At 32.3% G+C, this 25,976-nt stretch overlaps 1 protein-coding gene across 2 annotated transcripts in view; it reads right to left on the bottom strand.

The window, feature by feature from the left end:
- LOC108917188 (tyramine receptor 1) overlaps positions 1–24,004 on the bottom strand; it is a 147,054-nt gene extending 123,050 nt beyond the window's left edge. For both annotated transcript variants that reach the window (XM_018723671.2, XM_018723672.2), the window contains exon 1: positions 23,736–24,004. The gene's annotated coding sequence lies outside the window, so the exon portion shown is untranslated. The remainder of the gene's footprint in view (positions 1–23,735) is intronic.
- Between the last annotated feature and the right edge of the window lie 1,972 nt (positions 24,005–25,976).

Here is a 25,976-nt window from a genome sequence, read left to right as displayed (position 1 = left end):
TATATATATTATATATTTATATTTTATATTTAATATCTTTATAAATATATCTTTCGCATAAGTAAAAAAACATTGTTTCAGTTAATTAACAGTAACAAAATTGCATAATACAGTTTTTTTCTAAAAATAGAAAGTAAAAACCCATGCACTACTGCACACACAGGGGGCTTAAAAATTTCCATCATCTAATAAACATAAAATCATAATTCTGAAATAATCATATGCTCGTAAAATTTAATTATTTGGGAAACCTAATAGATATTTTATGATTGAAAATTATATTCTAATTATAACCAAACATTAAACTAATTATTATTAGATGGGAACTGATTATTTGAAATGTTATTAATTATGCAATACAGTGCAAGACAGGAAATCGAATTTTGGGAAATAAAATGAAATTGATTGATACAAATAAATAAGACGCGACTAATATGATTTTTTCGTAAACCTAATGTACCTCTTTTGCAGGAAGTACGCTTCCCGCAAATCCATTTTTATCATTTCGCTGCCATTACTTTAGAAAAATACCCTTTGATCTTTCATCTGTTCGCTGGCTTTTAACATTGATTTATTATTTTTGCAAAAGTAATATTTTCGCAGTGATATCACCCGTGACATCATATGCCAAGGAAAATGTATATAGTGAAATAAAAACGAGTGTAAAATTTTATTTACCACTTTTTATAATTGTGTTTATACAATCTTCGCTGGTATTATTATTATACAGTACCGAAAAATCTCTAAGCATGTGAATGCGTTGTTCTTTAAACAAACCGAGTGTTAACACAGTGATATTTCGAAATGTTCCAAAGTATATAATAAATTAACATTAATATACATTCTGGTAATAAGAAAAAAATTACATCCAAAGAGCAGATATGGATTTATATGTCTATGGGGCAGAAAAAATGTTTCTATTCATTAAATAAACGTGTGAGCAAATTTTTCAATTTTTCATTTTTTCGAATATTTCTGTATTCCCAAGAAACGTAAATTTCATAAATTGAAAAGTTCAAGTTTGCTTAAAAACATCATTTTACATACATGAAAGAGGTATAGGGGTTTTAACTAAATCTGTCGCGAGTAATACTACAACACCCAACGCACGTACACAAGATGCACAGGGTCGGCTAATATTTTTCTTATATTCGAATCGGTGCGGATAAACTTAAAAGAGCACTCTAGAGACGATGAATTGTCTACATGCAATGTTGTTTACTTTTCTAGATATAAGCATTCAAAGATTTTTCAAATGTCTTGAATTTTTTGTTCGCATTTTACATACTTTATAGAGCGAAAACCACATACAAAAAATTGTAGAGGGTAAGAGCTTAATTATACCCCTGAATCAACGATTCAAAATTAGAATATTTTCGTAAAATCAAATGCAAAATATGCGTTCTATATAACTATCGAAATAACAGGATAATANGGCTTTTAACATTGATTTATTATTTTTGCAAAAGTAATATTTTCGCAGTGATATCACCCGTGACATCATATGCCAAGGAAAATGTATATAGTGAAATAAAAACGAGTGTAAAATTTTATTTACAACTTTTTATAATTGTGTTTATACAATCTTCGCTGGTATTATTATTATACAGTACCGAAAAATCTCTAAGCATGTGAATGCGTTGTTCTTTAAACAAACCGAGTGTTAACACAGTGATATTTCGAAATGTTCCAAAGTATATAATAAATTAACATTAATATACATTCTGGTAATAAGAAAAAAATTACATCCAAAGAGCAGAGATGGATTTATATGATGTCTATGGGGCAGAAAAAATGTTTTTATTCATTAAATAAACGTGTGAGCAAATTTTTCAACTTCGAATATTTCTATATTCACAAGAAACGTAAATTTCATAAATTAAAAAGCACAAGTTTGCTTAAAAACATCATTTTACATCCATGAAAGAGGTATAGGGGTTTTAACTAAATCTGTCGCGAGTAATACTACAACACTCAACGCACGTGCACAAGATGCACAGGGTCGGCTAATATTTTTCTTATATTCGAATCGGTGCGGATAATCTTAAAAGAGCACTCTAGAGACGATGAATTGTTTACATGCAATGTTGTTTACTTTTCGAGATATAAACATTCAAAGACTTTCAAATGTCTTGAATTTTTTTGTTCGCATTTTACATACTTTATAGTAGCGAAAACCACATACAAAAAATTGTAGAGGGTAAGAGCTTAACTATACCCCTGAATCAACGATTCAAAATTAGAATATTTTCGTAAAATCAAATGCAAAATATGCATTCTATATAACTATCGAAATAACAGGATAATATTTTATCACACGGTACATGAAAAACGATTCAGGAAGATGTATATTTTCAGATCGAAAGAGCAATAAACCCTACTACTAGTTTCTAGATAATCTCTCCAGGCAATCAATCTAAATGTTAAAAGCATCCAAATCCAACTTCGGGCTTTTCAATTACTCGAATTGCTTTTTCGTTACTTAAATAGTTTCTGATTTTTCCACACGAGCTGGCTGAAGCTAAATGCTCACTTCGCTGGCGTGGAATATGGCGTTTAAAGAGTGCAGCATGAAAAACATCCCTAATGAAATCTAGACTGAAAAGAATCGACATAAACACGAACTTGTTTTGTCTGGCGTTTTATAAAACTTCTTAAATTTAATATTCATATCTTCATAGTGAATGTTTTTGGCGAGTCGTAATAATTTAAAGTTGAAAGTTTGTAAGATATTTAATAAATTTTTATAGGACGAAAATATAGTTTTTTCGAGAGGCAATATTTATTCACGAGTCGCATAAGAAATACTTTTTTTTCTGTTCATATATTAACTTTCCATTCAATTAAGTGGAAACTCAATTCGGAAATTATTTGTTGCTTGTTTAGTCATCTTCAACAAGATATAATTCTTCTTCTTTCAAAAGCCGTTTTTTTTATTGCTACTAATCTTTTTTTTGTATAAAAGTCTCTGGACATGCTGCAGATTAATTTTTGTGATCATATAAATAATAAAATTTGCTTTTATTTATATCATTAGATAAATTATGTCTGAAATATTTAAACTTTACGTAAAGTAAATTATAACAAAACGAATGACAGCTAAGCTAGTTATTGTTGTTACTAATTACACTGTACCAAAAAATTTGATTAAAAAAACAATCAAAGCTATTAACAGATTTATGATCCTGATAAAATTACATGTTGGTAGGTAGAGCAGAGTTTATTTTTATTATTAATATTTGTTGATAGTTTGCCTATGATTTTTTTAAATCTCGATAAGGTCATTAGATGAGAATTAAAAAAAATATGTAAGTAACTTATATAAATTAAAATGTATCTTTAGTAGCAAGTATAGAATTAATAATAAATATATTTTTTGTAAAACTGTCATTAACAATGGATTCATTGATTAGTGAACTAAAAATTGAGTTTTATAATTATACGTGACAAAAACACTTAACGCTAGTGTTAAAAATAAAATGCAATATATTATACAGTAATATGCAGTCTTCACAAGATAATAGAAAACTGTATTGATAAATTTTGAAAGATTATATTATTTAGAAACAATAACATACCGTAAAAACGAAACAAATTTTTTTTGGGAAAAATCCTCGAACAGGTCGATTTTTAATTTAAAAAATACATATTTTAGCATAAAAGGCGATTTTCAACCGTCATTTGTTTTCGAGTAATGACGTCATCGACATTTTTTTTAAATAGCAACCCCCTATTTTTTTTCTTGATTCTGAAAGATCGTTTCATTGTCGATCCGACAGTATTAAAATGTTGCCATCTTACATAGGAAAGTTTTCGAGTAAATGACGATTGAATGTTAGAAAACCCAAATCAATTAAAATAAAGCAAAAACGTTATCAAATTTAGTTTTTCGAAATGCCTGAAGTTTTTTATGGATCACGTAGGTGTAAATCTTTACAAAGTGTCACTGTCATACCGACTTTCTAAGTATTGTAAGCGATATAAAAATTATTGTTGAATTTAAAGTATTATGGCACATTTAACTGTCACACAAAGAATTGAAATTTTAATTCTTATCGGATGCGGGGATAAGACTAGAACGCAGCAGGAAGTTTGCGATTTATTTAATGAAAAACATCCAGATCGCCGTATCAGCCAATCAACAGTCAGTAAGATAGAATCTAAATTTAGAGAAACTGGCAATGTTGTAGATATTCCAAAACCTGGACGTCCAAGCGTTAGTGAAGATCACAAACAGAACATTTTGATAAGTATGGTAGATAATCCTCATAATACTTCACGATTGGTTGCATTAAACAATGAAATTAGTCAGACCACAGTGCTACGTATCCTGAGGCAGGAAAAATATCATCCCTACAAAATTCAACTTGTGCAGGAACTCAATGAAGACGATCCCGACCGCCGCTTACACTTTTGTGAAATTATGATGGATTTATGTCAAGTAAATAGAGATTTACACCGGCAAATACTTTTTTCAGACGAGGCCACGTTTTGTCTCAATGGTACAGTGAACCGTCAAACTTGCAGGTATTGGAGTCGGGAAAATCCTCATTGGATGGCAGAGACACATACCCAACACCCACAGAAATTAAATGTGTGGGCTGGAATAGTTGACAACAGAATAGTAGGACCTTTCTTCTTTGAAGGAACCCTTACAGGAGAAAGATATTTAGAGTGTTTACAAAATGACCTTGTTCCAGCGCTTGCAGTAATTTTACCTAACATTAATGGCCCTAATATTCCCGATGCCACCATAGGGTTTTAGCAAGACGGTGCACCTCCACACTATGCACGCCCTGTTCGAAATTTTGTGGACAATTGTTTTCCTAGGGGTGGATCGGCAGACGAGGACCGATAGAATGACCCGCGAGATCCCCAGATCTTACACCCCTGGACTATTTCTTATGGGGCTACTCAAAGTCCAAAGTGTACGTTAATAGACCACATAATTTAGAAGAACTCCAAAATTGTATTATAGATGAAATACACAGAGTTACCCCAGAAATAATTCATAATGTGCAAGAATTTCTACACAGACTTGCGTATTGTCAAGAAGTCGATGGGTGGCGATTCGAACACTTAATTTAGGTAGAAAACTTAATGAATTGTATTTGCTTGGCATAGGAATTGTTATTTTTTTAATGAATAAAATTTACGTTTTTTTACATTCAATCGTCATTTACTCGAAACCTTTCCTATGTAAGATGGCAACATTTTAATACTGTCGGATCGAGAATGAAACGATTTTTCAGAATCAAGAAAAAAAATTAGGGGGTTGCTATTTTAAAAAAATGTCGATGACGTCATTACTCGAAAACAAATGATGGTTGAAAATCGCCTTTTATGCTAAACTATGTATTTTTTTAATTAAAAATCGACCTGTTCGAGGATTTTTCCCAAAAAAAATTTGTTTCGTTTTTACTGAATTTATTCCATACTTTAGGCGCGTATGGTATATTTATTGGAATACTGATAAAAGAAATGCAAACTTCTGGGCCGATTTCGATAAATATCATAAAAGACCATTGCCTTTTATAATATCTGGGTGAATTTCATAAAACAACCTGTATATTATTTTGCACCAGTTTATGTAATAAGAACTTTAACGAGAATTAATGAATGCTAATTCAATGGGATTAATAACATTTACTACAGGAGACAACCTGTAAAAACTGTATAAATTCTATACCCTTTCATATGCAGGAAAATCTCCGCAAGGCTCTGTTCTATCCTCGTACTCAAAGTATTCATTCAGTCCTCGCACTAATGAGGCGTATGACAGATAAAAAACATCCTTAGAAGTCCTTTTCCGGTATCATTACGCGAAGTTGCGAACGAGGCACGTCCTTTTCATTACACTGATGCAATCTGGCAGACTCTCCCGAGCAAGGTAGTTGTTTGGAATGAAAGTGAATAGGGCCCAGGATAGTTCGTGAACATAGAGACGTAAACAAAATTACAATAACTAAATTACTTTCCTGCGCTGACATAATTTGACAAACGCGGCCTTCTTTTGTTTCCTGCCATGAGAGGGCTGCGGGCCAGTGGCGTAGATGGAGTCACGTCCGAAACGACGGAATGAAATTAAGCGGATTACGTTTCGTGGAAATGAAGGACATTGTTTGAATCTATAAAGGCGGGGGGGACTTTCGTAAAAATGATTACGACATAGCCAGACTTACACTAAGTGAATATTTAAAGATTGTAACAATTAAGAATATCAGACATGACCAAGATTATCCCGGAAGAATATTCTTTATCGAATCTTTGTAAGCGCTCATATATATCGCGATCTATCAAAATTATTATCTGACAGAAGAATAATAAAACTTCCCTATTTTATTTGTACAGAAGATATCTGGCTATAGGTAATATGCTTACAATATCCTTACCAGGATTTTAGTAGTCATTGAAGTCAGAATTGAAGAAGAAAATTGAAGAAAATCAGCTGTTACCTCCGAATTCTTTGAAACTGCATGGATTTGCATGAAAATTTAGAATAAGGCTCATCTTATAGGCTCAAGTTCAAAAGTGACATAAGCCCGATTGACGCTTATTGCTTTTTACGGGTAAAAACTACCCCTAAGTGAAAAAAATTGAAACTATTAAGTTTTAAGCATTTTATTGATAAAAATCTTGTTCAACCACAAAGATTAAATAATGTTCCATGTTTATTTGATCTTTTCGACCCTTTATTTAACCCTCAAAAACTACCCCTATGCAAAAAATAATGATACAAAATTACTTTGTAAATATTTGGAAATCGTGCAATTATTTTAAATAAAAGTTAAATTATACCTAATAAAAGAATTTTTCCCTTTCAACCCCTAAAAACCACCTCTGTATTGACAAAAATGATAAAAAATTACTTTTCAAAAGCTTGGAATGCTTTAACGGTGCAATTATTTAAAATAAAAATTCCCTCATTGCTTATGAAAGAATTTGTATCTCATAACACTTTTCAACCCTTATAAATCACCCCTGTGCTAAAAAAATGATAAAAAATTACGTTTTAAATCTTGGAATGCTATAATTGTGCAATAATTTAAAATAAAAATTCCCTTATATTGTTTATGAAAGAATATTTTACTTTTGCCATTTTCAACTCTTATAAACTACCCTTTTACCAATATTAATGTAAAATATTTTTATTATAATCGATTTTTAAATATAATCAATCATAAAAAAAATTGCTACGCTGCATATAAATAATCACACTAAATTTTTTTACTTATTTTATTTGTATAATATAATATATAATATATAAAAATGAGAAAGCCTATTTTGCTCCGAAAAAATGTCATTGGTTTTTTTACCATAACTCGGTTAATTTTGAAGCTATAGTATCCTACAAAAAAGCATTTTAAAGATAATTTCAAGAGCTGTAAGATCGTTTGCATATAAAACCTTTTAAGTCCTTCGTTTTTTAAAGGGAAAGGATCGAAGGGCTCGAGACAGGTCGTTTTTTCACTAAAATGGATACTTCAAGCGGCGATATCTCCTTTATTTTTTATGCTATAGGAAAAAAAAAAGCAAAATATTTGTTGAAAAAAAAGCTACATTTTTGTTGTCTATCATTTTTTACGTATCTTTCATAGTTTCAGAGTTATTATATAAATAAGGCATTTTTTTTTGAATAATGAAAAATACGTTTTCAACTTTTACCGTACATTATTCAAAAAATACGCATTCTAAACCGGTCTAACTTCAGGATCGTATGAAAAACACTAAAACAAAACTAATTGTAAAGGGTCTACGAATAATTTTAATTCTGATGGAAATGGTACAGCGTTTACTGCTCATAAAAATAAAAATATGAGCAACAATTTTGCTCTAATTAACTTTTATAAGTACTCATTTTGAAGGTCTTTTTGAGTACTACAAAAAACTCCAGGAGCGTTATACACGTCAAATTAATCCTTTTTCCGCTATTTGACGTTGAATACATCGATTGGAGTATTCCCCTCAAAACAAGTCACTTTCCACTAACCATATTTCGCTTTGTATAGGACGTACAACACTTTTTAAAAAACTATTTTCTTTGTTTATTTTTAAGCTACATTTTTGTTCATTACACTTTTTTTAATAAAATGAGTAGTTTTTGAGTTATTCGCGAAAAATACTTTGAAAAAGTGTTTCTTTTTTTCACTCAAAATTCCAAGTTTTCAATAGTGAATAACTAAAAAACTATTAATCTCTCGAAAAACTTCTTTGAATATTTTTTGCTCAAAATTTGAATATCTATCGATTTCCAGTGTTATTTTTGAAAAAAATTACACCCCAACAGAGTGGAAGCGTCAATCGGCGCTATGTTCATGGACCTTTTCTCTAACTATCTGCCAAATTTCAAGTCGATCGGTTCAAAGAATTCGGAGGTGAAAAGCTTTAACGACTGTATTTATTATTTGTACTGAATTGCACAAGGAAGGCGGCTTCATACCTTGGATAGTAAGTTTATTATAACTTTTTGTAACATATCCTTTTGTCCGAAATACAAAAATTGTCTTGTTTGGGACAAAGGTTCCCAAGAAAACGAATTCCATTAGAGTTTTGTCGCTTTTTCTTTTAAAATTAAGTACCAGAAGGGAGTATTGACTTTGATTTCCCACCAACAAAGTATTGTTCATACCAATAATTAATTTTGTTGAATATGCCAGTAATATAATGACTGCAAGCGTAGTATAGTTTGAATTGGTGCAGGCATCTGAGTTTCAGTTAAAAACAACGTTTCAGGAAAACATCTTAGACGAATGCAAGTATTAATAAATCAAATTCGTGTTGCTTCTTCATAAACAAATTATTCCGTAACAGCTTTAGCGCTTTCCACGTTAGCTCCAATCGCCTTTAATAGACGAGATATATCGATATCCTGACGATGCATCCTCGCAAACTAGATAATCTCAAATAAGTGATTAATTAATCTTTGAAAATTTAACGCCGCTCGAACATGCAAGGATCGGGACCGAATCCAACAAAATTAGTATACTTAGTTCCGTGAAATAAACAAGGCAGCTTCCATATAAATGCAAATATAGTTCAAGTGTGTCGTTCTCGCTACACCTCAGGAGTAAAGCGCGCAAACACAGTTTAAATATACTAATGACGTTCATTTGTGTCACATCGGTCCCGCGGCATCAAAGCGTGCTGTGGGAAAAGCAACCAACCACACTCTCTCGATGCACGAGTCTAGCGAACCCAGTGTGCTGTGAATTTATCCATTGCGCTGGCTGGATTTGAATGGGAGCGATTTGTCAGTAGTTGTTGGTTGTAGATTAAGTTCTTGTTACGTTCGCATCAATAAGTAAAGTTAGTTTCAAATATTGGCATAACTGCAAATTCGTATCAAGCGAATAAAGACCGCAAATAACTTGATAGAGTAACATGAGGTTGAATTAGTTAATCATATTTGGAAACTTGTTCCGTTAGAGACTGGTTTTGGGGATAAGGCAGAAATAATATTAAAAATCAATCAAAAGGGTGTGTAGAATTTTGAGGAAGAAGCAAAAACCAAAAACAGATATAACTCAGATTGCTTGAAAAGAATAGAAAGAATGACAAGAAAGTCCAGAAAAAGGAAGGAGTAAAGAACACAGCGGAAAACAACAAGATTAAGAAAATTTTGGGAAAGAACAAAAACCGACTCATGTATTCGTCATGTTGAGTAAAAACAAGTACTGACATGGTAAACATGCAAATGTTTTGAAAATACCAAGTCCTATAGAGAAAGTAGAAAACCAAGAAGACTGATTCAGGAAGAATTATGAAAACTGTTGAATATTTATGAAACAAGCAATGCATATTGAGCCAGACATGAAGAATCTTAAGGGGGAAACAAAAATCAAAGGCAGGATCATTAACAGATATCCAGGTTGCTTGAAAAGAAATACTGAAGATGACAGTGATAAAGGTGTAGAGAAAACACTACTGAATAGAGGATAGAGACACAAACTAAAAGAAGCTGGTGAAGCAGTTCAATGAAAGTATATGTAATTCAGATTGAACTAGACAAGAGAAGATTAAGAAAATTTCGTGAAGTGAACAAAGAAGAAAAACTCGTCACGATTATAGACATACAGATGTTTTGAAAAGAACTCTGAAAGATGTGGAAGCAAGATCAACGAGTAAAGGGAATAGGAAATCAAAATGGTTGCTTCTGAAAAATGAAAACAGTTGGATGTAGAAGAAATAATTAAGGCTGAATTAGAATAGAAGAATTTTGAGGTAGCAAAGAAAAACCCACTGACTCCTATACATACATAAGAGAAGTCAAGTAAGAGAAGTTATTAAAACTAAGAGTTGCAAAATGACGTCCATAATATCAACCTACCAAATAAATTGAGATACTTAAATCTAGAAGCTTTGCTATGTAACGAAGTAGTTTAAACTATGAACATAGGTTTAAAGCTAATCAGTTTATAGTTTAAAGCTATTCTACACCTCATATCATGTCTAGAACTTCATCATAATCAAACTACTTCAGCTTGGTTAGTTAAATTGACAGAAACTTAAAGTAGAGGATGGCTACGAACAATCTACGTAGTCTGTGGAAGAAAAGTATCGTAGATTTTTTTTAAATGTTACCGAGTCCATTGAGAGTAACTTAAAATCTAACTTATCACTTCTTACGCTTTCACATTAACGCTACAAATGTACAGACCGAGAAATGAACAGCTAGCAAATGAACTGGAAAGCTTCCGTTTTTGCGATAGCAACAAAGCAAATTTAACTTATCGGAAACTAAGCTTTTAAATCCAGAACTAGGAGCACGAGTGCGGCGATCTGTATTAATGATTTATAACCCGGTTCTGGCTTTTAGCTAAATAAAGAAAAAGGCAAAGCTAGTCAAAATGAAATAGGATAAATGGTTTATGTATGAAGTAATCTCCATCTCGCTTTGAAATCGACGGGGCGGATATCCGAAAATACTGCTTCGAATTCAGTGTCTAATAATCGCAGATGACTTGAATTACTCGAGATTAGTTTATTGATAGTCAAACAAGGTCCTGTTGCGACATAATCAGTTGGATCAAGTCGAATGGAAATCGTAGGGTGAGGTTATGGTTGAGCGCTGCTACTTATATTAATTACTATGGAAATGGAATAATCATTTATGGTTTTACAGTATAAGAATAACAAATTCTTAGTGAATGAAAGTAAAGGGTTTCAAGATAGTATTGCCAGAAACAAAGGACCAGAAGGTCTTTTGTTAAAGCCAATCTAGTTTGCTAAACAAACGGTTCAATGACAAATGCAGATCTTTTGGAGAAAAGGAAAGGGTTCGAATTCTCCTTAATCTATTAATGTATGTCACAGCGTTCTAGGTGTAGGTGATGGTCATCGAATACTGTTCAACGGACTTAGTATGGAGGGACGTAATGCCAACAATGAACAAGCGCTAAAAGTTCATTAACGGAGTTGACGGAAGGTCCACTGAACCAAAATCACAAATCAGTAAGAATAACAGTAGCACTGCTGACAGGGGGTGAATGACTCAGAGGCATGTGAGTAATATCGACGTTGTGGACATAGCCTTTGTAGATTCTGCTAGAAGGAAGAGAAGACTACAGCTCATCTTGAGCGAAAGCAAGAATGAAAAGAACTTGTAGAACTTGTTTCTGGTCTTCAGGATAATCGTCAATAAATAATCGTAATTATTCTAAACAGTGTATTACTTTCTCCCTCAGCAGGTAGGGGATTGATTATACTTGACTTTACATCATGTCCCAGCAGATTTCCTTGGAAATAACGTCCTAAGAAAGAGTTTAGAATATCCTCAATGTCATCAAATGTATACAATCAATGTTTTTTTACTACTGGACTATGAAATACATAAATCAGTTGCATGTGTGCAGAATGAGATATCAAAATCTGCTATGCCAAGAAATAACTTTTAAAACGAGATAAGGAAATAGTGATGATTCCACATATTCTAGACAACAGTAACTATTACTTGGAGTAAATTCAAAGCTTTTAGTACCTAAATAAATTTACCCCATAAATCACTTGATTGTTGGTCGGTAGTCAAGTAATTTTTAATAGGTATGTTAAACTGTACTCCCCTTAAGCGTCTATTTTCCCATTCTATAAGAAGTCTGAAAGGAAAAGAAGAAAAATAAGAAATCTTAATTCGCACATTTGTTTAATATTTAAGTTTATAGATGCACAAAAACAAGTAATAATTATGTAAGTAGGTATCACTGGTGACAATTTCATTGTGATTAGGGTCAAATGATACGATCTCTAACAACTAATACAAGTACCATTATTTTAATATAAGAACGGAACGATTACGTTTCTGTGGAAACTTCATGATTTTCTATTTTTTTCTCTTTTTGTTGAAAATTTCAAAGTGTGCTGAAGCTATGATGAATTTAATCTATCCAAACAGTTTATGCTTGTGCAATTATCTCGAGAATTAGTTGTGACGTGTTAGTTGCTGTCACAAATACGGAACCAATACATTACGAATACTCCAACCCCATCAGGGTACTTGAGAAATCAATCTGGAATAACCATTGCGAGTCTGTGCGCAATCAATCAATAAATATAGCGTACGTCGATAAGCCACCAGTAGCACTTCAATTTCCAAATCGAGCTCTTTGTTTGTACGTGCCACCGGTTTCAATTCCGGGGGCCGTTGAATAAAACATAACAATTAAAAAGACATTCGGAGCTGGATATCGCGATTTATAGCTACTCGCGGAGAAATATGGCGAAAGAAATTAAGGGATGGAATAATAAAATAACCTTGACTGGCGCCACTTAAACTAATTCGCGATGAAGATAATTCGGGGGGATTTTTTGCCCTAAATTCACTCATCCTTCGAACGCGCAAAAAGCTGGCGTGAATGGAGAGTGTCCTTGCTTACTTACGTAGAGATTTTGTTCCATATTAAGATTTGTTTCTTAACACATTCAAATAAGGCCTTTTTTCTATTGAGTCCAAAGATAAAATCATAGTCAATATTGTTTATATGTGTACACATCGAACCTAGGGGCGCAGACCAATTTTTTTGTGGTACTGTTTAATTGGAACCTTATAAACGAACTCTTTCACAAACAAGCAGAAGCAAACGTCTGTTGGGTTGAGATCAGGGAAAATTACTCTATCTTGACATCTGTGAATAAAACGTGTACCTTATTCAGACTCGGAAATACTGAGACCTACATTTAATAATCTTACGAGTTGAAAAACTTTTTTTTTCAAATGGAATGACCCATATTAATTGGCATGGTTAAATGCAAAATTGAATGTCCTTTCGACTGGAATAAGGTTGTTTATTTTATTTTTTATCTTTATTCCATTTGAAAAAAAAAGTTTTTCAACTCGGAAGATTATTAAATGTAGGTCTCAGTATTTTCGAGTTTGAATAACGTACACGTTTTGCTCACAAATGACAAGATAGAGTAATTTATGCCAAAACGAACTGTGAAAACTGCAGGTTTCTAACTCTTACAGTTTAGACACAATCTAGCCTCATTTAGAGAGTTGAAATCGTGATTTCTTTCAAAAACAACTGATTATCTCGAAAAGACAAGTTTTAAACACCATGTACATTTAATAAAGTCTACCTAATATTAAAAAAAAGGAATTAAAACACGCGATAATATACAGGGTGTTCCGTTAAAATAACAATCTTAGGTTGAAACCCTGTACTGACCTGCTGATGTGTCTCTATGATGGATTGTATGAATACTAATTAGAACCTTCGGAAAAATAAAACACTAAGTAATTGAAAAACTATACCAATGCCGCATAAAAGACGCTTAATACATGTAAAGTACTTAAAAATATTACAACCGGTTACAACACAATGGGGAAATAATTATGCTTCTCTGAAGTTTTTGTACCAATTCTAATTTGTTTTTTTCCGTCGCTGATACAATGCGCTTAAATCGAAATGTCGAATAAATCCGAAACAGAACCATTCGGATCTTCGCAATAATCCAATCTCGGATTGATTTTAAATTGCGTTTCAAAAAAAAACCAGTGAGAGCTTTTAGTAATATAATGCTACTACTTTGGCACGGCTAAATGGCAATTAGTTAAAATTCCCGATTAATTTCTGGGAATCAAACTGCGTACTGAATGTATGCCCTGCCCAAGTGATAATCGTAATAACTACGCATTTACAGCATAATCAGACATACAACTTTGTCAGAGAGGTTCACTAAAAGCTTAATAGTTTAAATCGTGAAGTTAGTTGAACTAGGCGAGTCCGTAATTGTACGGGGTGTCCCGATTTGGGCGGCATTGCAGAGAGCATGTTATACAAACAGACAGACGGAAAAAAAATAATATGAGTGTTCCGTGCTCTTTCTTCGAGCTTGATTGGTTTTCAATTTACGGTTGGAATTGTAAATGGGGAGAACTTTTCCAAACATACAAAAATGTAGTTTTAAGCGGGCCAGTATATTTTAAGTAGGCCAACATATACAGGGTGTCTCTTATTAAGACAGCCAATTATTTTCCAATATGTGATATATTCAGAGTGTCTCCAGACAGACGCGTTAATCATTGGTGTTGTCAAAAAAAATATATGATATTTTGGGAAACGATTCTGCTTGATTAAAAATAATTTGTATACTTTTATTTTTGTAAAATTCCATATCAAAAATTGGAAAAATTGAATATTCGAATGTCTCAATGTTAATTTAAAAACATTAGTAAAAACAACGAATTAAATATTCAGAGAGTTTGTAGAATAATATTTTTCTTTATTAAAGCAGTACTATACAGGGTGTGGGGTGTATAATCTATAAAAATTAAGCTACAGCTTCCTAACGATGTTTGTAATAGAAAAGTCTTATACGAAAAAGTTCTATTTTTGCGCATCTTTTTTTCGTAAATTAAAATTTAATTATGGATCAAAATATTTTCTCTAGAACGGTCCTATCCGTGCCTCATCTGTTACACAAACATAAGCAGGAAAGTCTACTTGATTGGCATATTGACGTAAACCATCTGCAAAAATGCATTCGTTGATCACAATTCGGGGGTAAAATCTGTTGAACTGGTTGCAGATGATAGGAATGCAACAGCTGGCGCCTTAAGTGCGATGTACGGTACGAGATGAGATTCCTACTTGCTGTGCTAGTCGTCGAGTACTAATTGTGGGGTCTTCGTTAAGATTTTCCAACACTACATCTTCAACATTAAGGTTCACTTGCTGACCACGTCCTTCATCGTTCCCATTACAACCTAGTCGCCGCGAGCGGATTTTCTCTGGCTACACCATACACTAACACCATATCGACACGTTCGGAAATACTATACGCATTGTTTTCTCGGTTCATTATAAAACTAGTTTGAGCACCAACTACAAAATTAAGCAAAGTAAGAAATAAGAATATCGTTTTTAATGTAATCAGCACGCTATCCTTATTTTTTACTTCTTTATAAAAATTACATTGTCACAATTGTGGAGTTGTAAAATAAAAACTGATGTCTGGAATCTTTCACTTTTTAACACTGATAAGTCGATGGACGATGCTTAATATTTAATAATTAAGTGACTACACAAAATTATTAATACGTTTATAACAATGAACATAACAGTAGAAGGAGCAGTAGAAATAGGATAAATCTCCATAAAACAAAGCTTGAAAAACCTACTACTTTTTTTTCTGTCACTATTTTGCCTGTATCCTGCAAACTCACCGAAAACAGTCCACCCAGTACATTTGAAACGGGAAACTGCTACAACGTGTTGATAGCGCTAATGGGATTACATGCTAAATTCAATCAGGAAATATTGTTGCATCCTAGTACAAGTTCAGGGCTAACAAACACGGGCTTTTGCCACGGGGTGAAAATCATTTCCAGAATTTAAGCGGAGTACATATGTACGCCGCTCTAATAAAGTGGCAAGTTTCTCTGAGAAATTTGTAGGTTTAACGCTTTACCAAAGTGTTCCTCTGTGTTTGCGTAAAAACTAGGAAACTACCTTTAAATGAGATTTATGGTCAAAAAAGTGGCTACACGCTGTATTTTATTTTATTACTAGAAGGACCCGGCAAACGTTGTTTTGCCATATAAATTATTCCTAGGATTATTTTAGTAGATTTTTCATAAAGAAATTTCACTTCTACCATCTATATTATATTTAGTGTTATTCAGTGTATATCGTGTATATATTTTTTTTATGAATGGTAATAGTAAATGTCATTATTATGGTTGATGCACAAACAATAATAATAATGGCCGAAAACTGTAGGGAGTGAGAAACGGCTCATTGTGTGAGAGAGATCTCATCCCTACTCCGTGCTGTTTACTGGGACAGAAGTGACACCGGTCGACGCCTGGCGGGGATAAAAAAAATGATCAAGTGATAATTGATCAGTTATCGAGCGGGGTTGAAAATTATTGAATTACTAATATCGCTATTAAAAAATAAGGGTTGATGGTAGAAGGGTGAAAATTTAGGATTGTATGTATTTTTTAAGGCCACATCATAAAAAAATAAAAAATTAAATTTTGTCCAAAAAACAACAAAAAAAAATTTTGGGGTGGACCACCCTTAACATTTAGGGGTGGGGAGAATCGGTCAAGCCGTTTCGGAGGAGTACGGGAAGATTAATTTAATTAACTAACAAATCTCAGTTCTATACATTTCAGGCATATACAGACAAAGGTGGGTGAGATGTCTACTCAATTTGATAAGAACTATGTTCGAAACCGGTATATGTCTGGTGGTTTTACTGACGAATGATCTTAGTTGATGGAGCACGTACCTTCGCACAATGTCATTACTTAAACATTTTTAGAATGCTGTTGGATAAAAGTTTAGGTGCATTCTGTTTAATACAGCTATTATGCGAACCTGCCAAAAAGATTTGCCAAGTCTACTTTACAAATATATTTCGTCTATTTTTTTTTTCAGATATTTCATTAACATTACGTTTGATCTAGATTTAGTGTATAACCAGTGCATAACACGTTTTTGGCCTATGGATATAAAAAACAACATATTTATAATTGAACGCACATACTTACGTTTAGTCATGTGTTAGTTTTTAAGTAAAATATTTATACAATACACCACGATTATGGGAACTTAAGTAGGGTTAATGTATCGACCAAATATTGATTTAATCCAAACATCTTTGCGGAGCACTAACATGTTTATTAAATGTTTAAACAATTTACGTCAAAATAGAAGGATATATTAATTCATGTAAGTATATTATTTATCTAAACTTTCGCACAAATATTGTTTGTATTGGATTTTTCGTACTATTATTATTTTGATAAAAATAAAAACTGCTTTTAGAATAGATCAATAATGATTAACAATAATTATATTAATAAAAGAAGCTAGAACAAATAAGGAAAGGTGTTAGAAAATGTTTTTGTTTAACTAGGTAGTTATATTTCTATCCCAACCTTATGCTACTTGGCGTGGACTCATTTTCTATACCAGGACACAGAAGCAGAATGGGGAGTTTTAACCGAATAAAATGGTTCACTAGTAGTTAAATAGCCATTAAATGTAAGTAAGTAAATTGGAGTGCTGCCAAAACATTTACCTACGTGGAAATTTTCAAATCTATACGATGCAGTATAATGTCTTTACCACAAAAAAACAATTACCAAGATTTATATTCAGTAGTGTCATTGACTGATTCAAAGTTTTGTTTACTTGTGTAGGAAGATACACAATTATCCAAAAAAAATGGCGTACTTATAAGCTCAATTAAAAATATAATTAATATTGCCTAAAAAGCTACAACATTTATAGATTTCGAGAAAAAGTTATATTGAAAAAACTACGCAGCGGGACAACTATATTATGTTTATTAAAATGTATCTTCAAACTATTTGATTTGACGAACGCCTACTTATTATCGTGGTTTACTTAGCGCTCTTATTACTGTGGTTTATTGTTTATGTTAATCTTACGTGTTCAAAATGGTCTATGGATATTATTTTAATATACGGAAAAATATACAAACGGCTTAATTTCATAAGGGTTATTTTGATATAATCTGATATTGAGAAAAATTAATCAAAACTTTTAACGTTTTTTTCTACTTCTATAAGCAACAGCTAGGTAGTGTTCAAAATATAAGGACTTACTATCACTTTTATATGACTTCACCGACAATTTATCAGCTTCTAAATCTGAGCTATTCCCTTTCTTTCCTTCTGTTACGATTTTCAGAGGAAATGACGTCATTTGTCACTCGAAGAGAAATATCTTAATAAAACGTTATATATAGCGAAACCATTTTTCCGGTGAACTTTTTTTTATGAGGCACTAAAGATTACAAATCTAATCAGTGTAAAATCAAGCTCCACAGGGGACTACCTTCAGTCGGATATACGTACATTTGCCCATTTAAATTTTATGAGAAAAAAAAGCGTGATGGATAGCAGATGTAAAACAAGTTGAAGGGTTCTACAAGGGACAAGTACTTTAAATGAAATATCTCTCACAGAATTTCTCATACACTAAGACCAAATACTTAGTTCCGTTATTATTCGAGACGCAAAATATAAGCAAATACAAATAAGATTTAGAGATGCTACATGTTTTTACATGTTTGAATTTATTACTTTATATAAGGTGAGATTCAAAGTTACTAAAATTCGAGCTAAAATGTAAGCACAACACTATCTTCGTACTACAAAATCTATACATTTTATTATATTTATTTAAAAACTGGAAAGCAACTGTTGAAATTTACTAAATGTTTCACAATAATAGTTGTTTACATTTTTTCCGTAGGACAAGTCTGCCACGTGTACACGTGGTGTGCATCAGCTGTGTAGCGTTTGGTTAAGTGCTGTTGTCACGTTGTGATGAAACTCCCCAATATGGGGAGTAATAATACTCACTGTATTTTTAATGGCAGTCAAATTTCTTACACCCTGTAATAAAAGTACCTTTACAACCTTGTAACTGAATAGATGGTTCAGGATTTAACAAATTCTTTCGATGCGATATCTAACATATTGAAAATTTCAAACCAAATTGTCCAACTCAAGATATAATCTAATAAATGATCTGATTATATAAAACAATTCAGGTTCTCGGGTCACAAAACGATTTGGAAATGCGTATAATAAATCACTAGTTTCTCATACGATGTAATTTATATGTTTCTTCAAACTATAATTTAACATCTGACGTTGGTCTCAAATCTTTGATGTATCGCACATTTCTTTAGGTAACAGAATTAAAAAAATATGTATAATGAAAATCGTTTTTATATTTAAGAACAGTCTGTCTCTATTTTGACAATCATTCGTCTTCTAGTCATCAATGAGGAGAACAGCTGCTAATATTATTAATAAATATTGACTAATTTCTCTTATTTTTATTTGACAGCCCCACAATATGCTAGCAAAATTAAAAGCTATAGAAAACCAACTAGAAGAGTTATAAAATAACAGACAGGTAGACATATTTCCAATGCCTTAAGAATAAACAAAATATCACCGTTTCAATTATGCAGACAAATGTATGGCTTGGATAAACCCGACAGCTTTGTTTTCGCATACTTTTTAAAATAAAATAAACCCTGCAACTTGATAAAAGTTTGAGTCAGTCCCCCGGACAACCTATATACTTATTTTTAGTGGTTTATCCCACATATTTCTGGATATAAATGTTTACATATCCTCCACTTTTCAAGTAGTTATATCGCTGTTATGCGGTTTTCTTTCGATTGCCACAATAAAATGTGGAAATGTTTATTTAAAATATATACATAGAAGCGCCGTTTTGGGCCGGTGGGATTCTTGGAATTCCGGACGGTACAATGTCTCGATTTAAAATTAGATTGTTGACCGAGCTTTACAGGATTAATGACTATTTTTATTTCAGGAGTTACACACACCTTTCGCGTTACACCGTATCGAAGTCGGGCTGAAGGTTTGACATAAAAAGCTAGCCACTGTACGAAAAAAGCAGCCAAAAAATGAATAAGCGTTGTTTTAGTCCTAACTTACAGTTATTTAATGTCACCCTTTTGTTCACACAAGCTATCGTTTGGTATATTTCCTATTGTGCATGCTGTTAGAAGCAAGAGGTTGTCTTGCATTATTCCCTTTAGCATATTTTTCTACATGAAATTCATATAATGACCTATATTTTTGTTAACAATGGCAACATTTACATGTATGTAATCGTATAATAAAAGCCTAAGATAAAAAAGACTTCATCAAATAATTCACAAAATTGTATAGACTTAAATCCTTGACAACAAACTGACTGTCATGAACTTATAATTCAAATAGCTGACTCCTACGCCTTATGATACTGTTCTATCATATTCCCTTACGCAGGGTAATTGAGGAAGCAAAATTAATTCAAACCTGACTACTACAGAGATACCTCATATCGAACTTGGCTAAATATACCCATTAATTTAGACGATAGTGAACATTACTTTCTTCTATTTATCCCTCTATCAGTTATTTTAATGATCGGTTTTTTAAATATCCAATTACTTACGCAGTCATAGCGGTAAACAGTACGGTATAGTTAAATAAACGAACCTTTCATTATGTCGGTTCTGTTTACTTTTTTTTTTAAATCGCCGATTCAAAACAGCTTATTAAATTCATTTGGTGTGTAATTTTTATCTGTGCCCCCTTTGAAATCGAACAAAAATAGTACCTAAGTGATATAACGATATAATCCAAAGTTTAAAATGAATTACCGCAAAAATATTTTACACACCAGTGTCAAAATTTCCTTTACACTTGTGGCACTTTATACACTTGCTGTATGAGTAACTATTTACACTTCCTGATAAACTAAATATCACACATTACTAAAATTGTCGATAAAAACCGTAGATATTTGAGTTGATACTTAAGTTCGCAGACTTTTTGCTAAATTCAACATTCAAAGAGAACGGAGAAAACAGCGTAACCTGCGGAATGGTAAACAACGTTTAACTTTTAAGTCAATTTTGTAACTAAAGTTTGAAAACGAAAACATAGAGCTTTCCGAAACGTAAACTGTGTCACGTGTTTTAGTATCTGTGTGACGTGATTTAGAAACTGTGTGATCTGTTTTAGTAACTGTGTGATCTGTTTTAGTAACTGTGTGATGAGTTTTAGTAACTGTGTGATGTATTTTTGTAAACTGTGTGATCACCATGTCGTGAGGAATTATCGATTTTTGACTTGTTTTGTTCAGTATATAATACACCAATTTTGTACCAACTCTCCCCTAAACCGACATCTAAATTAACACTTAAGACAAAGATATTTAACGCTACTTACGCAGGCACTTTATTATTGGAACGATTACTCGTACCGAGTTGAAAGACGATGAATTCACGCTGATGCTTGGTTTATTCCCGACGTCCGCCCATTTCGGGATATTTTTCAGCAGGTAACTGCATCAAGTTAAACAGAAACCAACAGTCTGTCTCTCGGTGAGCGGCTGTTTCTTGTCCAGGATATGTTGTGTTTAATTTAGTTGAAGTAAATTAAACCTTTTCCGAGTCTAGGTAAATACTGGGGCGCACATTCCAGACTCAAATCGGCCGGCACTCAAATTTGCAAAGGCGGGCGCGCAGTTTGATGAATATCCTGTGCGTATAAAGGTGTATACAGGGCGATATACAACTTATACAACAGATTTCGGGAATATACTTGGTGTTTTGTAATGTATGGATCACACTTTAGCGGTAGATTCCTGGAATCAAAGTAGGCCTAACCTAACTTATCTTAGTGCAAAAGTTAATAATAACAAACATACAGGGGAACAAAGATGAAAAATATAAAAATCGTTTTTCTTCAATATTTTTTGTCACAGCAGATATTTCGACCAAACTCGAAATTTGATTAGTATTTTGCCATATTTTATTTTAGTGCACATGCAAGAGGTCTGAACATTTTTAAGTTAGGTATTTAATTCATGAAATAGAAATAGAAACTTTCGGCCTTTCCTGACAATATCTTTTGGACTCATTGAAATAAACAAATGAATGTTTAAACCTGTGTACTTGTTGCATATTTAAATTTAGAAAGCTGGATGAAAAACGTGATTTTTTTACTGAAGGTGATATATTAAATGAAATAATTGGTATACTTTAACTATTACAAAAAAATAAATAAATCAGTTAAACATTTATTTAAACAAAAAAAATGAAATAGAAGATAGAAATAGTAAACATATATTCTGGCAGATATTATTTTCTGTAAAATATGTACCTACTTCCAAAATTCTGGTTGAAATAAACATAGATATGTTACAAGCTATGGGAAAATATAAAGGCGCCAGCATTAGCTGTTTCTGTTTGCTTTCTTTAAAAATAATAAATACACGTGTTGCATTGGTTATTAATAATTTTAGCTATTAATTATCTTGTGTTTTTGTTTTAATGTAAGCATAATTATAATACAGTAGCGGCAAAAACAAAAAAAAATAATGTGGCTTAAAAATACATTAAATAATATTTTTTTTATTACTTACTAGATGTTGATTGTTTTGATTTTTAATTAATTTTGTTTTTTGATTCGATGTAGGTATAGTCTTTTACGGTTGCCAATGTTTCGACTACTAGACCATCCTCAGGCAAGTTCCTATAAATGAGGATATAGTGCATGTACCAACCACATTTTGACTAAGACCAACTATTTATGTAAAATATTTATTAGTAGAATTTAATGAAATAATGTGTACTTTAATACTTATCCATGAACATGGTATAGTCTTTCCGATCTCAATAGAAGAACCAAGAGGTCGGCAGTATGTACCAGGTTCGCTTGCTGACGCAGCAACTCGGCATTGAAATATTTGAAAAACTTGTGCCCATATTTATTTAGCCGTACCCATATACATGTCTGGTCGAACAAAACCGCGCAGGCAAACGGCGTTCAACACAGCCGCACTGGACGACTGGGCAATAAATTTCAGTTGTTGAGAAGTGGTCGACAAATTGGCTAGAAATCATTGGTACAAGAATTTTTTCAGATAAAATTTGAACCATCCTGCATATGTTTCCAATTCAATGAATGCTTGGAGAAAAATAGTGTTAATAGAGTCAAAGAAAACAGTATTGATATCACCGATACCCCTAATAGTATTATTATAAAGGGTATTTCGGGAAAGTGTACGATACCATCAATAATAAACAAAAAATTGTTATGGACGAGAAGCCTATACTTTTGTACTTTTGCATAATGTAAAAATTACGTAGTTTAGAAATTTTCAAATATGAAATTTACTACTAGAATCACGTCTCGATATATTTAATAAAATATTTCTTAGAGACATTAAATTTAATGTTTAGTGCTTTTTAAACATATATTTACCTACTTTTTGACATCACGTTTAGCTTGTTGTTAGTCTGCGGTGACATATAATAATAAAAGCTATATTTTTTCGATTATTTTAAGATTCCCGACGAAACGTCTTAGTTTATACGTTCCCTATTACCTCTGCCGAGTACAATGTAGGTTATTAAAATTGTAGCTGTGGAGAAGCGGCGCTCGACGCAAATTTAAAATTTAAATTTAAACACCTGGCCGGGAGTTTTCGGAAACATTATTTTTCTATTTAAATAAATGTTTAGCTAGCGCCTAACGAAAACGCAAATAACAGGCTACAAATTTCCAGTAACATTATTTTTAACGAGAAGCGTATTTTCGTCCCGCTAACGACCGTGTGATAGTCGCTAAAAAGGGAGCAATTAAATCATAAAATAATAAATTATAAGCCTCGTTGAGTATATTTTAAACACTATATTCGAAGTGCGTGACTACGTACCTACGGGAATCTTCTCAAGTTACAAAACAAATTCATAAAAGCTGCTGTGTGTTACACAAAAAAAACTAAAAACACATAAACACTCTATGGACCACTTTAGAATATTACCAACACCACTAAAATCAAACATTAACACTGTAATTACTTTGACCGAGCTTGTAAACAAGGTGTAATATTAATTTCCATAGGACGGGGTGCGAATGATTAGGTAATACTCCCGAAAAGTGTAAACAGCTCCTCGTCTTTGCTGGAAATTTTTTATCGAGATCGTAAAATGTACGCGACGTGAGTGGTGAATGGGAGAACGTCCAAAGAAAAAAAATCAGACGCGTCGCGCGGTGATAATGGTATAGACTGTGGCTCGATGCACGATGTTCCGGCTATTAGGGAAGGGACATTGCGAACTGGTCTAGGTTTTAAACGGGATGTGATGGTTTACCATTTTTTTAAAGGTTCTCTTCAAAAGATTTATCTGAAATAATGAAATACAATACAATTATCACTAGAATAACCAGATATACCGATATTTGTCCAACTCCAAAGCACACCATACGCCATACTGCCATCCACCACGCCACAGTCACGAGATAACCTAATGGGACGATGGGAACAGGCAGAGGCAATGCATCTGGGTATGAAAAAGGGTGGGATCATTCAGTAATGAGGACATTTACTCTGATTTAGGTACAAGTGCATCAAATAGGAGTTTAAGAATTTATTTAAGGAGTTTAAATATAATCACCAATGAGTAAAATGATCAAAATGCCCAATATTGATTGAAAATGTACTCAATAATTTCACTCAATAGATTCACTTCCAACCTTTATTGCTTGCACTCACACCGATTTTTTTACAGTGTAGTAGTTATATTGTAACAAAAATTCAGGCCTGGTCCCAATCCTACAACCTAACAATATTTTTCTGTCCTTAATCTTGCAAAAGTAACATTTTACCATTAGACCAGTGCTTAAGCCTTCAAAAATGGTAAAAAGTGAAAAAAAATTATAGTAGGATTAAACCCATTGGAAAAGGAAGAGAATATAACAGAAATGAAAAGAAAAATAATTTAAGGGCGATCTGAGGTCGGGAAGGGGAAGGGGTGAGTTTTTAAGGGTAAAAAACGGTTTATCTTGATTTCCGGAAAAACTACAAGTCTTATGGAAAAAAGTTAAATGGCAAAGTTGTAGGCAATAAAAAGATCTACAACTTTTGTATTTACACTTTTAACCTCAAAATTTATGTGAAAAATTCAAATAACCAAGTTTTTGGTTTTTTATATTTATCTTTTACAAACAATTTTTGTTTTCACGAAATTTGGTGAAAACTTACCTATTTATGTCCCACACACACTGTAATTTTTTTGATTTGAAATATTTATTTTTTAACCTTATTTTTAATTAATATCGAAAAAGCACCTTAATTTTCAATCGAAAATTCTCACGTCAAAATATCTGCTTTTTTAAAAACGTCGGTGGGCTTTTTCTTCGTTGAAATCTCTACTTCCTGATGGTGTAAAAAAATATATACATTACTATGGTAAGTTTTCTCAGGAAATGCAAAGAAACGAACTAGAATCCGAAAATTTTTTTCTAATCATTATGTACAATTTTGAGCTATTTATTAAAATTTACACTTTAATTACTCGAAAATCGTAAGATTCCATGTTACATTGATAAACAAAAAAATTACAAGTCGAAATATACTATTATAATTAACAATCAAATAAGTTAATAAAGTTAATATTTAATAAGACATCTACAATATTTTGAGAAAGTTGTAGAATCTTCTTTCTTTCTTTGCATTTCCTGAGAAAACTTACCATAGTAATGTATTTTTTTTTTTCACTATCAGAAAGTAGAGATTTCAACGAAGAAAAAGCCCACCGACATTTCGAAAAAAGCAGATATTTTGACGTGAGAATTTTCGATTGAAAATTAGGGTGCTTTTTTGAATTAAGTAAAAATAAGGTGAAAAAATAAATATTTAAATTCAAAAATATTACAGCGTGTTTGGGACATAAATAGGTAAGTTTTCACCAAATTTCGTGAAATTTTTTTTTTTGTAAAAGAAAAATAAAAAACCAAAAACTTGGTTATTTGAATTTTTCACATAAATTTTGAGGTTATGTGAAAAAAGTGTAAATACAAAAGTTGTAGATTTTTTTATTACCTACAACTTTGTCATTTAACTTTTTTCCATAAGACTTGTAGTTTTTCTGGAAATCAAGGGAAACCGTTTTTA

The sequence above is a fragment of the Anoplophora glabripennis genome, unplaced genomic scaffold (genome assembly GCF_000390285.2).
Source record: "Anoplophora glabripennis isolate ALB-LARVAE unplaced genomic scaffold, Agla_2.0 scaffold41, whole genome shotgun sequence".
NCBI classification, from domain to species: Eukaryota; Metazoa; Arthropoda; class Insecta; order Coleoptera; family Cerambycidae; genus Anoplophora; species Anoplophora glabripennis.
This window is presented reverse-complemented; position numbering and strand designations above follow the sequence as displayed.